This window comes from Ranitomeya imitator, chromosome 1, assembly GCF_032444005.1.
Source record: "Ranitomeya imitator isolate aRanImi1 chromosome 1, aRanImi1.pri, whole genome shotgun sequence".
NCBI classification, from domain to species: Eukaryota; Metazoa; Chordata; class Amphibia; order Anura; family Dendrobatidae; genus Ranitomeya; species Ranitomeya imitator.
This window is the reverse complement of record NC_091282.1, coordinates 1,143,357,605-1,143,374,349: the sequence shown is the minus strand read 5'-3', so window position 1 is coordinate 1,143,374,349 and position 16,745 is coordinate 1,143,357,605. Positions and strand designations below refer to the sequence as shown.

The 16,745-nt window shown below is 43.7% G+C and overlaps 1 protein-coding gene and 1 long non-coding RNA gene across 6 annotated transcripts in view; one reads left to right on the top strand and one right to left on the bottom strand.

Moving 5' to 3' along the window:
• Window positions 1-16,745, bottom strand: part of RBM47 (RNA binding motif protein 47) — a 201,800-nt gene that overhangs the window by 142,938 nt on the left and 42,117 nt on the right. The gene's annotated exons all lie outside the window — the stretch shown is intronic.
• On the top strand, window positions 1,636-14,463 carry LOC138657060 (uncharacterized). The gene is made up of 2 exons (XR_011317004.1): window positions 1,636-2,132; window positions 13,953-14,463. It is a non-coding gene; the product is annotated as an uncharacterized lncRNA (long non-coding RNA).

Genomic DNA, 16,745 nt, shown 5'->3' with positions numbered 1-16,745 from the left:
TTCTATGGAGGATCGTGGGGGGCGCACTATATTCTATGGAGGATCGTGGGGGGCGCACTATATTCTATGGAGGACCGTGGGGGGATGCATTATATTGCATGGAGGATCGTGGGCGGCGCACTATATTATATGGAGGATCGTGGGCGGCGCACTATATTCTATGGAGGATCGTGGGCGGCGCACTATATTGCATGGAGGATCGTGGGCTGCGCACTATATTCTATGGAGGATCGTGGGCGGCGCACTATATTCTATGGAGGATCGTGGGCGGTGCACTATATTATATGGAGGATCGTGGGCGGCGCACTATATTCTATGGAGGATCGTGGGCGGCGCACTATATTGCATGGAGGATCGTGGGCTGCGCACTATATTCTATGGAGGATCGTGGGCGGCGCACTATATTCTATGGAGGATCGTGGGCGGTGCACTATATTCTATGGAGGATCGTGGGTGGTTAACTATATTCTATGGAGGATCGTGGGCGGTGCACTATATTCTATGGAGGATCGTGGGTGGTTAACTATATTCTATGGAGGATCGTGGGCGGTGCACTATATTCTATGGAGGATCGTGGGCGGCTCACTATATTCTATGGAGGATCGTGGGCGGCGCACTATATTCTATGGAGGATCGTGGGCGGCGCACTATATTCTATGGAGGATCGTGGGCGGCGCACTGTATTCTATGGAGGATCGTGGGCGGCGCACTATATTCTATGGAGGATCGTGGGCGGCGCACTATATTCTATGGAGGATCGTGGGCGGCGCACTATATTCTATGGAGGATCGTGGGCGGCGCACTATATTCTATGGAGGATCGTGGGCGGTGCACTATATTCTATGGAGGATCGTGGGCGGCGCACTATATTCTATGGAGGATCGTGGGTGGTTAACTATATTCTATGGAGATCCATTATACTATATGGAAAGCGACATACAGTATGAAGGTTTGTGTGGGTCCATTATACTGTTTGGAGGGCTAGTGCAGGCTATTATACAGTGTGGGGAGGTGTTGGACCATTACGCTGTATGTAGGCCCATTATACTATATGGAGGACTGTGGGGGGGGGGGGTCAAAGTTGGGGGATCATACTGTGTTGGGTTCACCATACTGTGCTTTGGGAGCTGAGGTGGGGCACAGTAAGGTCATTATACTCTACATGAGGAGGAATTCACCATGGGGCATCATACTGTGTTTGCCTACTCCTGGTTTTGGCTTACAAATACTGAGGTAAAAAAAAGTCACCAAATACTGAACGTGTGAACAGGGCCTAAGGATTAGAATGTATACAGTCAGACTGACAGATACAGTGCACGCGCACCAACATATGGCCGTCATATTTCTGTCAGCCTTATATGAAATACATTCTTTTATTATCTCTATCAGCACTAAACATGAAGGCGAGCTGTTTCAATGCAACGTGTCTTGTGAGTGCATGGATATTGTGCAATGTATAATACACTTGGCAAACACATAAACCTCACCAGTATTCGGAAAAACCTGTTTCTTTTGTAAGCATGTATTAATTTCCACTGAAAAACACTCCCTCCTTCCTGCTTTATACAAAAGCTTTCAACTTTGCACTGCTTCAGACTATGGACACCGCATTCCCCGAACAGACGTGGACAAAGATAAGGCGCACACAAAAAAATAACGAAACCAAAAATGGCCCATCCAGCATAAAATCAAATAACATTTCACCATAAGGCCAAGCTTTTGGTGAGGTTTCAATGTTGCATTTGAAAAACGCACCGCAGGTGACTGTACGCAGCGTTAAAAAGAACCGCTGCGGAAAGGTGGTTCCTGATGATGCCATCCACTTTGCTAGAACTGTAAGAGGCTATGTTTCTGACGCAGCAAAAACACACGGCGTCAAAAACTCACCAAAAGCTCATCATGGGAATGCAGCCTTAGGGCACCCGTGTGTGTTTGATTGCTGCTCTGATAGCTGCTGAAAACGAATGAATCAGGTGATTCAGCTTAAACCGCCCGGATCCTTCACTCCACAGACATCATCTGTCAGAAGATCCCCATGCAGATCAACCCCTTCATGACTGTCAACGGTAAATAAACCAGCCAGCAGCAGGGTCTGACAGGCAATCTGCCTGAACAAGGGCTCGCTCACACTGGTGAGTAGCATCCGATCATTCGGCTCCAACTCTGCAAGCGTGTGTGATTTTCCTGTGATCCAATTCTCTTGCATGCGAGAATCGGATCCCCGCTGTGGAGAAGATGGAGAACTTCATTTCTCTCCATTCTGTGAGTCAGCGTATCTGGGACTGCACTCTGATGACATTCAAGTGCAGTCCGATGTTCTGCACACACCCATAGACTTGTATGGGTGGCCGTCGTCCGATAAACGCTGCCAATCACAGCATGCAACGATTTGTTTATCATGGCGACTCGGCATGGGAAAATAAATGCTACTCATCTGACAGATCCCATGCATTGCAGCACATCTGTTTTGCAGTGCATGAGACAAGTGATCAGAGAAACAAAGGTCAAAGTAACATAGAGGAACTAAGTAAAAAAAGAAAGAGTAAAATATTTAAAAGAAAATCACAAGATAAATGAAAAAAATATTATACCAATAAATAGGTTTTTTTATGTAAAAACAAAAAAATAAACAAAGTACACATAATAATAATAATAATAATAATCTTTATTTATATAGCGCCAACATATTCCGCAGCGCTTTACAGTTTAACAGTTTCAAACACAACAGTCATAGGTAACAATGTTAACAATACAGTAATAAAGCAAAATAAGACAAAATAAGACAACCCTGCTCGTGAGAGCTTACAATCTACAATGAGGTGGGGGAGATACAAAGTACAGGTGTGTATCTACAATTATGTATTTACAATGATGGTCCAGCCATCTTCATGGAGTGGGGGGTAGATGGAGATAGTGAATGGGCTACACACACACAAACATAAAATGACTGATTAGGGAACGTGATAGGCCGCTCTGAACAAATGAGTTTTGAGCGAGCGCCTAAAACTATGCAAGTTGTGGATGGTCCTAATATCTTGGGGTAGAGCATTCCAGAGGATTGGCGCAGCACGGGAGAAGTCTTGGAGTCGGGAGTGGGAGGTACGGATTAGTGCAGAGGTTAGTCGAAAGTCGTTAGCAGAGCGCAGTGGTCGGCTAGGCCGATAGACAGAAATGAGGGGGGAGATGTAAGGGGGTGCCGCACTGTGAAGAGCTTTGTGGGTGAGAACAAGTACTTTGAATTGTATCCTGTAATGAATGGGCAGCCAGTGTAATGACTGGCGAAGAGCGGACGCGTCCGAGTAACGATTAGCCAGATGGACGACCCTGGCTGCTGCATTAAGGATAGATAGACATATATGATTTCACCATGACCAGATCTATAAAACTGTCCCACTAGATAACCCCTTCAGTGAATACCGTAAAAAATGGCAAAAACTATGCTTTTCTGTCATACCGCCGAACAAAAAGTGGTATTAAGCATGATCAAAAAGAAGAGTGTAAATAAAAATGGTACAGCTGAAATCGTCATCTTGTGCCCCAAAAAAGGCACCAAACAGCTCCATCAGCCAAAAAATAAAAAAGTTATAGCTCTCAAATGCAAAAATAATAAAAACCATTTTATATAAAAATAATTATGTAAAAGTGGCAAAATATGAAAAAAATGTATAAATGTGGTATCGTACTGACCCAAAGAATAAAGCTGCCTTATCACAATACCTGCATTTCTGGTTTTGTTCATTCTGCCACCCAAAAATTGGAATAGAAAACGATATAGCAATAAAGCATCCACTCATCCCTAAAAATAAACAAGCCGTCACGTGATTGTGTAGGCGGAAATATGAGATGTCATTCGAGTGCAGCCCAATGTTTTCCATGGACTCATTGACTTGCATGGCCAAGTGCGATCCGAGTATCAGATCAAACTCGGACATGCTGTGATTTTTCAGACATCAGACCTGTGCCCATAGAATAACATTGACCCCAGTGTGATCCGATCTTTTATTGGATCCCACTCGGAAGGATAATATGGCGGTGTGAGCGAGCCCTATATTACATGTCACCAATATCAGATCTTTGTGGATCTGACACCCAACAACCTCATTAATCAACAGGTCCCACAGTGGCTGGAAGTAAACCGCACCCCAAGCCGGCACCCAGAGCGCTTTCCCCACCATTGAAGTCAACGGGAGCTCATTTGCAGCAAGTGTGAATGGCTACGACACAGTATTGTGAGCTGTGCTATTCCCGTCACAGTCAATTTCCATTTTTTGACTTTCGTTTGTTCCTCCACTTCTTACCAGAGCAGTAACTTTTTTTATGGTTCCATCAACAAAGTCATGTAAAGGCTTTTTTTTGTGGGACAAGATGTAATTGTGAATGACACCATTTATTTTACCATAAAATATACTGGAAAACAGGAAATACATTCTCAGTGGGGTTAAATGGTGAAAAACAAAATGAAGTTCCCCATTGTGTTTTAGGTTTTGTTCATTGTGCAGTAGAAACGGTAACGTGATTTTCCAAATGCCAATTGTATAGCTTGGATATCAATTTGGTTTATGTTACTTTTTTCTGAGACCCCTAAAGATTTTATTTTTCTGTCGTTGGAGCTGTATGACAGCTTGTTTTTTTGTGTGACGAGCTATTTGGGTTATAAACAATGTTTGATTGCTGTTTATTGCATTTTATGAAATAGACGTGGTGACTGCAATTTTTTTCTCCCTTGCTTTTTAATTTATGCTTTGATTCTAGGATTTTTACAGATGTGTCTATAATAAATATGTTCAATTTTGTTTTAGTGTTTGTTTTTGAACAGACGGACAGGGATTAAAATATGGATGTGAACCAGAGATAATCAGATTGCTGGTTTTAGTGCAATAGTGCAATGAAACTGTATAGCATTATATAACTAAAATCACAATCACCGTCTGCTATGAAAACCGGTCTTTGGTTGTGCTTCCAGGGAGTGCCAACATGACAGACCTGGAATTTCTCCACAATGTCCTCCACAACAACAGTATTGCAACCCAACAGTACCCTCCCTATGCAAAGTATGATACCACCACAGTGACCCCAACACATTATGATGACACCCACACCCAGTATGAAGGCCCCCACACCCAGTAGGATGGCCCTGACAAAGTCCTTCTACAAAGAATGAGGCTCCCCACAGACCTGTACACATTATGGACGCCCCCCACACAGGCCTCCATACAGTATAATGGACCCCAAACCCCTCCAGACAATATGATTGCCCCCACACAACCCTCCATACAGTATAACGACCCCAAACATACCTCTCCAAACAATATAAAAGCCCCTCACATATCCCTCCAAATAGTATAACAGCCACCACGTAGCCCTCCAAATAATATAACGGCCACCACATAGCCCTCCAAACAGTATAATGGCCCCCACAATGTACTCATTGATTAAAAATATAAAAAAACACCTCCCCTCTCCCTGTTTCCCGCTGCTCCGGTCTCTGCAGTGGTCACAGCCGGTGCGATGCAGTGACGTCATCGTGCCCGCTGCACTGATACAGTTGAAAGTGTAATGTCGGGTGGGGCCCCTCGACTCATGGGCTTCAGAGTGGCTACATGGTCTGCCGCTATCAGCGGTACGACAGTGCCTGAGGGTCCTCGGCAGGACCCCATCTGCCATAACAACCCAACTGGCAGGCCACAACTGCTTTGGGTATGGTCCCTGAAATGGAGCGCCAACTTGATCACTAGTTTTGAATGCTGCTGTTAGAGATTGTTGGGAAGGGATTTGTGGAGCTGTCTGTGATCTGAAATAAGGATCTCCTTTTTTTTAACCTAGAACAGTGTCACTGTAGGCGCACCCCACTTTGGTTAAATTAGGCAGAACCCCTCACTAATGGAAAAAGCAAATAAATTATTTTCTCCAATTTGGGAGAACTTCTTTTAGTTTACACAAGCTGGCAGCTCTGTAAACCTTTCCTGCCCTCTATGAACAAATCATTCAATGACACACGTGGTATAGTGTAAGGAACTTTTATATTGGTTATGAAATATATGTATACATGTTTTATGATCATTGTATTTTTAGTACATATGTAGTTTGCTAATTGTAAAACTTCCCTTGCCCATCCCCAGCCTGTGTGCGTGCCTATAAAGTCACGGACTTGTGCAAATAATGGCGTCACACATAGTACATGCCTTGCAATATTCTATTTCTGTCCCTATGAAGATGTCTGATGGATTCTGAACAATGGAAATGGCCTATATTTATCAGAAAGTGATGAGATTTTTTTTTTATTGTAGAGGAAAACAGAATTATATTACTTTATGGCAGATAGGAAGTGATAGTAGAACAGGCGTAGGCAGGAAGGTATGCAACATAATGTTCTCTTATAGTTATACAGCAGCTTTCTCACAACTGTTTCCATGTCTTTTGCATCATTAAATTACTATTTTAATTTCTGTAGTTGACTCTTGGTCTTCATCAAGTGGCTTTCCAGCTTTTGGTAAACTACTATTTTCAGCACGGCCAGGCAACCATTGAAAAACACCAAAAAGGATGGAATGGCACAATATCCTGTACATGCATTGTACATCATTCCATTATAATATCCAGATAAATCATTCATGTCTAACTTTTTTTTGCTTTCTGGGGTAAAAGGAGATGAGTTCCCTTTGCCTCAAATTCTCTGTGGATGGATGTAGGGTTTGACATTTATAGCAGACAGTCTCCGTGCAAGAGCAATATTTTGGCCCATTGTTCTCAAATATCTCATCACACACATCTATCTCTCCCTATAATAACTCAGTGGTAATTGAAAGTCATGAAATTCGTTAGCTCTGTCCCTTCAAGGAATTTAATCGATTGTACAAAGATGTTTAGGAAGATGCTTCGAAGACATAGGTTGTTATGATCTGGTGGCCTAGGAGCAGCATGAGACGGACTCTGGAGAAGGTGGTCCCTGTACTGACCGCAAACCCTGAACCTAGCAGCGCAACTAGAAGTAGCCATGGGGGGTACCTAACACTCCCTAGACCCCTCGGCACAGCCTCAGAACTAACTTCCCCTAAAGACAGAAACAGGAAACCTATCTTGCCTCAGAGAAAATCCCCAAAGGATAGATAGCCCCCCACAAATATTGACGGTGAGAGGAGAGGGAAATAACATACGCAGATATGAAATCAGATTTTAGCATAGGAGGCCACACTAGCTAAAAAGAAAGAATAGAACAGAGTACTATGCGGTCAGTATAAAAACACTAGAAAATATCCACCACAGAAAATACTAATCACCACATCTGACTAAAGACATGGGGGGTATATCTGCATCTCCAGAGACACAGCTTGGCTGCAAAAAATCCTTCACAGACAAAGCTGGACAAGACAAAAACATGAATATGCACAGAACTATAAGGTCCACAGCAGGTGGACAGCAAAAACAAAGCCAGGACTTATCTTTGTAGAAAAGCACAGCAAACTGGAGAGACCAGCAGGGAAGTGAATCCTCCAAAAACAATGGACAACTGGCAGTGACTAGAGTCCTGCAAAGCTATATACCCCAGTCAGTTTTGCAATTAGTAGATACACCTGTCCAATCCTGCAGTCCAGGCACAACTGCATTACCCTCTACAACCACCGGAGGGAGCCCAAAAGCTGAATTCACAACAGTCCCCCCCCCTTGAGGAGGGGTCACCGAACCCTCACCAGAGCCCCCAGGCCGATCAGGATGAGTCCGATGAAAGGTATGAACCAAATCAGCGGCATGGACATCAGAGGCAGAGACCCAAGAATTATCCTCCTGGCCATAACCCTTCCATTTGACAATGTACTGAAGCTTCCGCCTCGAAAAACGAGAATCCAAAATCTTCTCAACAACATATTCCAACTCCCCATCGACCAACACAGGGGCCTGAGGATCAACAGAGGGAACAACGGGCTCCACATATTTCCGCAACAATGATCTATGGAAGACATTATGAATAGCAAAAGAGGCCGGAAGCGCCAGGCGAAAGGACACCGGATTAATAATCTCAGAAATCCTATAAGGACCAATAAATCGAGGCTTAAACTTAGGGGAAGAAACCTTCATAGGAACATGACGGGAAGATAACCAGACCAGATCCCCAACCCGAAGCCGGGAACCAACACACCGACGACGGTTAGCAAAACGTTGAGCCTCCTCCTGAGACAGCACCAAATTGTCCACCACATGAGCCCAAATCTGCTGCAACCTGTCGACCACAGAATCCACACCAGGAAGGTCAGAAGGCTCAGCCTGCCCAGAAGAAAAACTAGGATGAAAACCAAAATTACAAAAAAAAGGCGAAACCAAAGTAGCCAAACTAGCCCAATTATTAAGGGCAAACTCGGCCACTGGCAAAAAAGCCACCCAATCATCCTGATCAGCAGACACAAAGCATCTCAAATAGGTCTCCAAGGTCTGATTAGTTCGCTCAGTCTGGCCATTTGTCTGAGGATGAAATGCAGAAGAAAAAGACAAATCAATGCCCAGCTTGGCACAAAAGGCCTGCCAAAACCTACAAACAAACTGGGAACCTCTGTCAGACACAATATTCTCCAGAATACCATGCAAACGTACCACATGCTGAAAAAACAACGGAACCAAATCCGAAGAAGAAGGCAATTTAGGCAAAGGCACCAAATGAACCATCTTAGAAAATCGGTCACAGACAACCCAGATAATCGACATTCTTTGGGAAAAAGGAAGATCGGAAATAAAATCCATAGAAATATGTGTCCAGGGCCTCTCGGGGACCGGTAATGGCAAAAGCAACCCACTAGCGCGGGAACAGCAAGGCTTAGCCCGCGCACAAATCCCACAGGACTGCACAAAAGAACGCACATCCCGCGACAAAGAAGGCCACCAAAAGGACCTACCAACCAAATCTCTGGTACCAAAAATCCCAGGATGGCCAGCCAACACAGAACAATGAACCTCAGAAATCACTTTACTAGTCCATCTATCAGGAACAAACAGTTTCCCCACTGGACAGCAGTCAGGTTTATTAGCCTGAAATTCCTGAAGAACCCGTCGTAAATCAGGGGAGATGGCAGAAAGAATCACCCCTTCCTTCAGAATGCCGACCGGCTCAAGAACCCCAGGGGAATCAGGAAAAAAATCCTAGAGAGGGCATCCGCCTTAACATTCTTAGTATCAGGAATGTACGAGACCACAAAATCAAAACGGGAGAAAAACAGGGACCATCGAGCCTGTCTAGGATTCAGCCGTTTGGCAGACTCGAGGTAAATCAGATTCTTATGATCGGTCAGGACCACAATACGGTGCTTGGCCCCCTCAAGCCAATGTCGCCACTCCTCAAATGCCCACTTCATAGCCAACAACTCCCGATTGCCGACATCATAATTGCGTTCCGCAGGCGAAAACTTCCGAGAAAGGAAGGCACACGGTTTCATCAAGGAATCATCAGAATTCCTCTGAGACAAAACGGCCCCTGCCCCAATCTCAGACGCGTCAACCTCAACCTGAAGTGGAAGAGAAACATCTGGCTGACGCAACACAGGGGCAGAAGTAAATCGGCGTTTAAGCTCCTGAAAGGCAGAAACAGCCGTGGAGGACCAATTCGTCACATCAGCGCCTTTCTTTGTCAAATCGGTCAGAGGTTTAACCACACTGGAGAAGTTGGCAATGAAACGACGATAAAAATTAGCAAAGCCCAAGAATTTCTGAAGGCTCTTCACAGATGTGGGCTGAATCCAATCATGAATGGCCTGAACCTTAACCAGATCCATTTCTATAGATGAGGGAGAAAAAATGAAACCCAAAAAAGAAACCTTCTGCACTCCAAAGAGGCACTTTGACCCCTTCACAAATAAAGCATTATTACGGAGGATCTGAAATACCATCCTGACCTGTTTCACATGAGACTCCCAATCATTGGAAAAAATCAAAATATCATCCAAATATACAACCATGAATTTATCAAGATAACTCCGAAAGATATCATGCATGAAGGATTGGAACACAGATGGGGCATTAGAGAGTCCGAATGGCATCACAAGGTATTCAAAATGGCCTTCGGGCGTATTAAATGCAGTTTTCCATTCGTCACCCTGCTTAATACGAATAAGATTATATGCCCCTCGAAGGTCAATTTTAGTAAACCAGCTAGCCCCCTTAATCCTAGCAAACAAATCAGTAAGCAAGGGCAAAGGGTATTGAAATTTGACCGTGATTTTATTCAAGAGGCGATAATCAATACAGGGTCTCAAGGAGCCATCCTTCTTGGCAACAAAAAAGAACCCCGCTCCCAACGGTGAAGAAGATGGCCGAATATGCCCCTTCTCCAAAGACTCCTTAATATAGCTCCGCATGGCGGCATGTTCTGGCACAGACAGGTTGAAAAGTCGGCCCTTAGGGAACTTACAACCTGGAATCAAGTCAATAGCACAATCACAGTCCCTATGCGGTGGAAGGGAACTGGATTTGGGCTCATCGAATACATCCTGGAAGTCTGACAAAAACTCAGGAATTTCAGAAGAGGGGGAAGAGGAAATTGACATCAAAGGAACATGATCATGAACCCCCTGACAACCCCAACTAGTCACAGACATGGATTTCCAATCTAACACCGGATTATGTAGCTGCAACCATGGAAAACCCAGCACAATATCATCATGCAAATTATGCAACACCAGAAAATGACAATCTTCCTGATGGGCTGGCGCCATGCGCATGGTCAGCTGCGTCCAAAACTGAGGTTTATTTTTAGCCAACGGTGTTGCATCAATGCCCCTCAAAGGGATAGGGTTCTGCAAAGGCTGCAAGGGGAAACCACAACGTCTGGCAAATTCTAAGTCCATTAAGTTCAGAGCAGCGCCTGAATCCAAAAATGCCATGACAGAAAATGATGATAATGAGCAGATCAAGGTCACAGATAACAGAAATTTAGGTTGTATAGTACTGATGGTAACAGAACTAGCGATTCTCTTTGTACGCTTAGGGCAATCAGAAATAACATGAGCAGAATCGCCGCAGTAAAAACACAACCTATTCTGACGCCTGAATCTTTGACGTTCAGCTCTAGACAAAATCCTATCACACTGCATAGGCTCAGGGCTCCGCTCAGAGGACAACGCCACAGGGTTCACAACTCTGCGCTCGCGCAAGCGCCGATCAATCTGAATGGCCAGAGACATAGAATCACTCAGACCAGCAGGCGTGGGGAACCCCACCATAACATCTTTAACGGATTCAGAAAGACCCTTTCTGAAAATTGCCGCCAAGGCATCCTCATTCCATTTAGTCAGTACAGACCATTTTCTAAATTTCTGGCAATACGATTCTGCCGCTTCTTGACCTTGACACAGGGCCAACAAGATTTTCTCAGCCTGATCCACAGAATTAGGCTCATCATACAACAACCCCAATGCCTGAAAGAAAGAATCAACATCAAGCAAAGCAGGATTGCTAGTTTCCAGGGAAAATGCCCAATCCTGTGGGTCACCACGCAGCAGAGATATGATGATTTTAACCTGCTGAATAGTATCACCAGAAGACCGGAGTCTTAATGCAAAAAACAGTTTACAGTTATTTTTGAAACTCAAAAATTTGGATCTGTCACCAAAGAATAAATCAGGAGTGGGAATCTTAGGTTCTAAGGCAGGAGTCTGAACAATATAATCTGAAATACCCTGTACCCTAGCAGCAAGCTGATCCACCCGAGAAACCAACTCCTGAACATTCATGTTATTACTAGATTCCGTAGCCACCCAGAGATTAAGAGGGAAGAGAACACAGAATAGACTGGAGAAAAAAAAATGGCTCAAAAGCTTCCTTCCCTTCTTCTGAGATGCATTTAACTCATTATTGGCCAGTTGTACTGTTATGATCTGGTGGCCTAGGAGCAGCATGAGACGGACTCTGGAGAAGGTGGTCCCTGTACTGACCGCAAACCCTGAACCTAGCAGCGCAACTAGAAGTAGCCGTGGGGGGTACCTAACACTCCCTACACCCCTCGGCACAGCCTCAGAACTAACTTCCCCTAAAGACAGAAACAGGAAACCTATCTTGCCTCAGAGAAAATCCCCAAAGGATAGATAGCCCCCCACAAATATTGACGGTGAGAGGAGAGGGAAATTTCATATCTGCGTATGTTATCAGATTTTAGCATAGAAGGCCACACTAGCTAAAAAGAAAGAATAGAACAGAGTACTATGCGGTCAGTATAAAAACACTAGAAAATATCCACCACAGAAAATACTAATCACTCCATATGTCTAAAGACATGGGGGGTATATCTGCATCTCCAGAGACACAGCTTGGCTGCAAAAATCCTTCACAGACAAAGCTGGACAAGACAAAAACATGAATATGCACAGAACTATAAGGTGGACAGCAAAAACAAAGCCAGGACTTATCTTTGTAGAAAAGCACAGCAAACTGGAGAGACCAGCAGGGAAGTGAATCCTCCAAACACAATGGACAACTGGCAGGGACTAAAGAGTCCTGCAAAGCTATATACCCCAGTCAGTTTTGCAATTAGTAGATACACCTGTCCAATCCTGCAGTCCAGGCACAACTGCATTACCCTCTACAACCACCGGAGGGAGCCCAAAAACTGAATTCACAACAATAGGTGCACTGCTCACACCAGGGGTGGATTAAGGGTAGCCAGGTCACCGGGCTGTTCAGACACTGTGGGCCCCCCGGTCATGTGATGGGGTCATGTGACGGGGTCATCATATACCTGAACCAGATTATTCCAGAAAAATAGTTGCTGTGTGAAACTATAACCTGTCAAACATCCATTGATCTAGTCAATTTACCCTTCAGTTAGGAAGAAGAGAAAAAAACAACATCACAATACTATCACCATAAGTGCCAGTATTCACAGGAGATCTGTACTTGGTATGCAGTGTCTGTGTAGAGGTAATACAGTGATCACCGGTGACATAATACACAGGAGATCTGTATATAGTATACAGTGTATAGTGTCAGTGTATAGGTAGCACACTTACTCACCAGTGACGTCTCTTGGTGACGTCCTTCATCTTTCATCCAGCACAGACCGCCATCACTTCATCCAGCCAGGACTCGTCTCTGCAGGAAATAACAGTTATCTCGAGCTCCGCTTGCAGAACACATTGCTTAATTTTTCCCAACTTCTACATTACACCACATGAAGAAAAAGAGGCAACATAGTGTCACTCTACACAGTAACAGGACCGCCCCCTCATTTAAAACAGTATCCTCAAAAAATAAAATGAATACATGACTGCAGTAATAATATCCCTTAATTAGCCCCTATGGTAATAATAATATCCCCCATCCTGGCCCAGTGCATCTCATTCCTGGCATCAGCCATATGTTCTCCCATCCTGCCCTCATGAGTATCCAATCCTGCCCCATATGATCTCCCCATCCTGCCCCATCAGTCTCCATTGTATCCATCCTGCCCCAAGATCCTGCACGATCTGTCTCCAATCCTGTACCGTGTCTTTCATTCTGCCCCGTGTCTCCAATCATGCCCCGTATCTAAATTTTGCCCATGTCTCCAGTCCTGCCCCCAGTGTGTCCAGCATCTCTGCCCACAGTGTCCAGCATCTCTGCCCCCAAGGCTGGGAAATGACGATGGCTTGGCGACCGCCGCTTGTCAAATTCATGATAAGTGGTGGCCTTCACTATACCGCAAAATCTTACAACAGGAAGGACTAGTGTAGGATTTGTGGTGAAGAGCACACAGAGTTGTACACCACTCGTCCGGCGCTCCTGATTCATGATGAGCCAAAAGCCTCTTCGTGAATCAGGAGCGCCTGACTCCAGCACACCTTCTCATCAAGACGGCAGAGAATAACTCTAGTTTCAAAAGAGTTCACAGTATAATCAAAGATTGCAGGCCTCAAAGAACAAAACTGAGTAATATTAGCCTGTTCATGCCTCCTAGCACTGAAGGTATAAGACATGTCATGTCTTTTGTGTATCTACAGCCGAATTCACAAGATCACGGTTCGCTGATTGGAGGTTAGTTTCCTTTCTAACAGAAGCCAAGAATTGTGCCAAGAGTCATACTGAAATGAAGCAACGAAATAGCAAGCTGGATACAAGCCAACTATAAGAAGAGACATTGAAATAAGCATCATTTATGCTGTGACATACAGGTGTGTCTCACAAAATTAGAATATCAATCATTTTGTTAATTATTCTAACTTACTGAGATAATGACTTTTGGGTTTACATTGGCTGTAAGCCATAATCATCAACATTATCAGAAATAAACACTTGAAATAGATCACTCTGTTTGTAATGACACTATATAACATGTGAGTTTCACTTTTAGTATTGAAGAACTGAAATAAATAAACTTTTTGATGATCCTCTAATTTTGTGAGAAGCACCTGTATCGAAGACTGGATGCACACATGCAGATTTCTGACCAATCAGACCAAATAGTACAGATCGTGAACTCGTAATCGTCCTAAAATAAAACTTTTTTCCCTCCATCATCTCCTCATCTGAGAGAATTGGAGCACACTATTCTGCACTCAGACCAGAGTTTAATCAGAGTGTCATTTGCACAATCGGCCATCTGCATCTGGCTTATTCTACCGTCACACATCAGGTTTTTGCCGTCAGGCACAATCCGTCGAATGTTGAAAAAAACATTTTTGCCGGATCCGGCGAAAACGGGACGAAACATAAGGTCATCTGGCGCTAATACAAGTCTATGGGAAAAAAACGGATCCGGCAGCATCTTTCGCCAGATCCAGTTTTTTCAAAATTTGCCGTATTGAGCCTGACGGCGAAAGACGGATGTGTGAAAGTAGCCTTAATAAATACAGTCATTACCTGTTCTCATAATCGTGCTCAGTTTGCTGCTTCATTAAATTTGCTTTCCATGATTTTTTTAAATTTTTTTTAATCTCATTATCTGCTATATATCAGTAGTTTAAGTACAGGACATGCGTTAAAATACTTACTGGTCTCTGGATTCTGCAGTTTTCAGCGCAGCTCCAGTCCCTCTTCTGCATCTTGTGACCGCAGCTCTTTCCTTGCCGGCTTAAGCGGCATATTGTTAGTCCCTTTCTGAAAGTAAGTCTAGAAGTACCTCGTTTTGAGTCTCATAGACTTTACATTGAGAAAATGACTTCCGGTTCACACCGAAAAGCAGGAGTGAGCTGACTAGTCACAACTGCGGTCACGCGATGAAGAAGAGGAATAGATCCGAGCTGAAAACGGCATAAAACAGCATATGGTAAGTATTTTAGTTCATGCACTCTACATACATTATTGATAGTTAATGGATTGTGAAATGGAAAAAAGTGAGCACAAGAGTGACACTTTAAGTGTAAAGACACAGGTGTATATTTTTCTGACTGTTGTATGAGTGGGACATCGGCCTGTGACGCCACTCTGATTAATCAAAGCAAATTATTTGCGCACATATGTTATAGACATAACTTCAGCTGCAGACCACCTAGGCAGCGAAAAAGTTAAGTCCCTAAACATTGCTTTCTAAAAATTCCTCAGTGTATTACTGCAAAGCACTAGGGTGGTGTGACAAGGATCAAAAGATTAAAAATTATTTCATTTAACTCTCTTTGTCAATCTATTCCTAAGAGATTTCACTTTCTGTACCCAGGGTCCCGCTGCTACAATAAACGCTCATATAAAGTAGCCAGTATTCCTTTTTCCATCTTTTTTGTTATCCCCATGGGGTAGAGACACAAAACTGCCTTGCCTTCTAATCAAATTTTAGGTAAAAAAGGGAAAAAAAATCCAGTTACATTTGTACAGTACGAATATAATAACATGATACAGTATGTAGTGCCTATGGCTCTGCTGTATGGAGCCACAGAGACTCCATGCACCTCTGTAAAGGCAGTTATGTGCATTACACCTTAAAAAGAACCTGTCACATCCAGAAATGCTATTTACGTGCAGATATAGGGGTGTTCTGAAGGTAACTCTTCCTGCAGCCACTCGCTTCCAGTCATCAGGGTGTTGCAGGGAGCTATTACAATCACTTCACGCTATACAGTGAGCGCAACTGTAATCACTTCCCGTCACTTTTATAAACAGTGTGTGAGCAGCGTGTGTGTGTAGAGCTGGATGTTATTCAAAGTGGCGGGTAATAATTACAGTGCACTCACTGTGTAGTAAATGGTGACTGTAACAGGTCCCTGCACTGCCCTGATGCCTGGAAGGGAGTGGCTGCAGGGAGAATAAAACTTCATTTTCTCCCTATAGGCGCTGCTCCAGTTAGCTTGCTAAACCGTTATAAATTGGTATTCACCTGCACATTACCCCTACAGCATACTTCATCAGAAGGTGAATAACATTTCTGTATGGGACAGAATGAGAAATAGGAGAGAAGAAGTGGGAAGAAGATGGGTCAAAATATACATATATATATATATATATACAGTGGGGCAAAAAAGTATTTAGTCAGTCAGCAATAGTGCAAGTTCCACCACTTAAAAAGATGAGAGGCGTCTGTAATTTACATCATAGGTAGACCTCAACTATGGGAGACAAACTGAGAAAAAAAAATCCAGAAAATCACATTGTCTGTTTTTTTAACAATTTATTTGCATATTATGGTGGAAAATAAGTATTTGGTCAGAAACAAACAATCAAGATTTCTGGCTCTCACAGACCTGTAACTTCTTCTTTAAGAGTCTCCTCTTTCCTCCACTCATTACCTGTAGTAATGGCACCTGTTTAAACTTGTTATCAGTATAAAAAGACACCTGTGCACACCCTCAAACAGTCTGACTCAA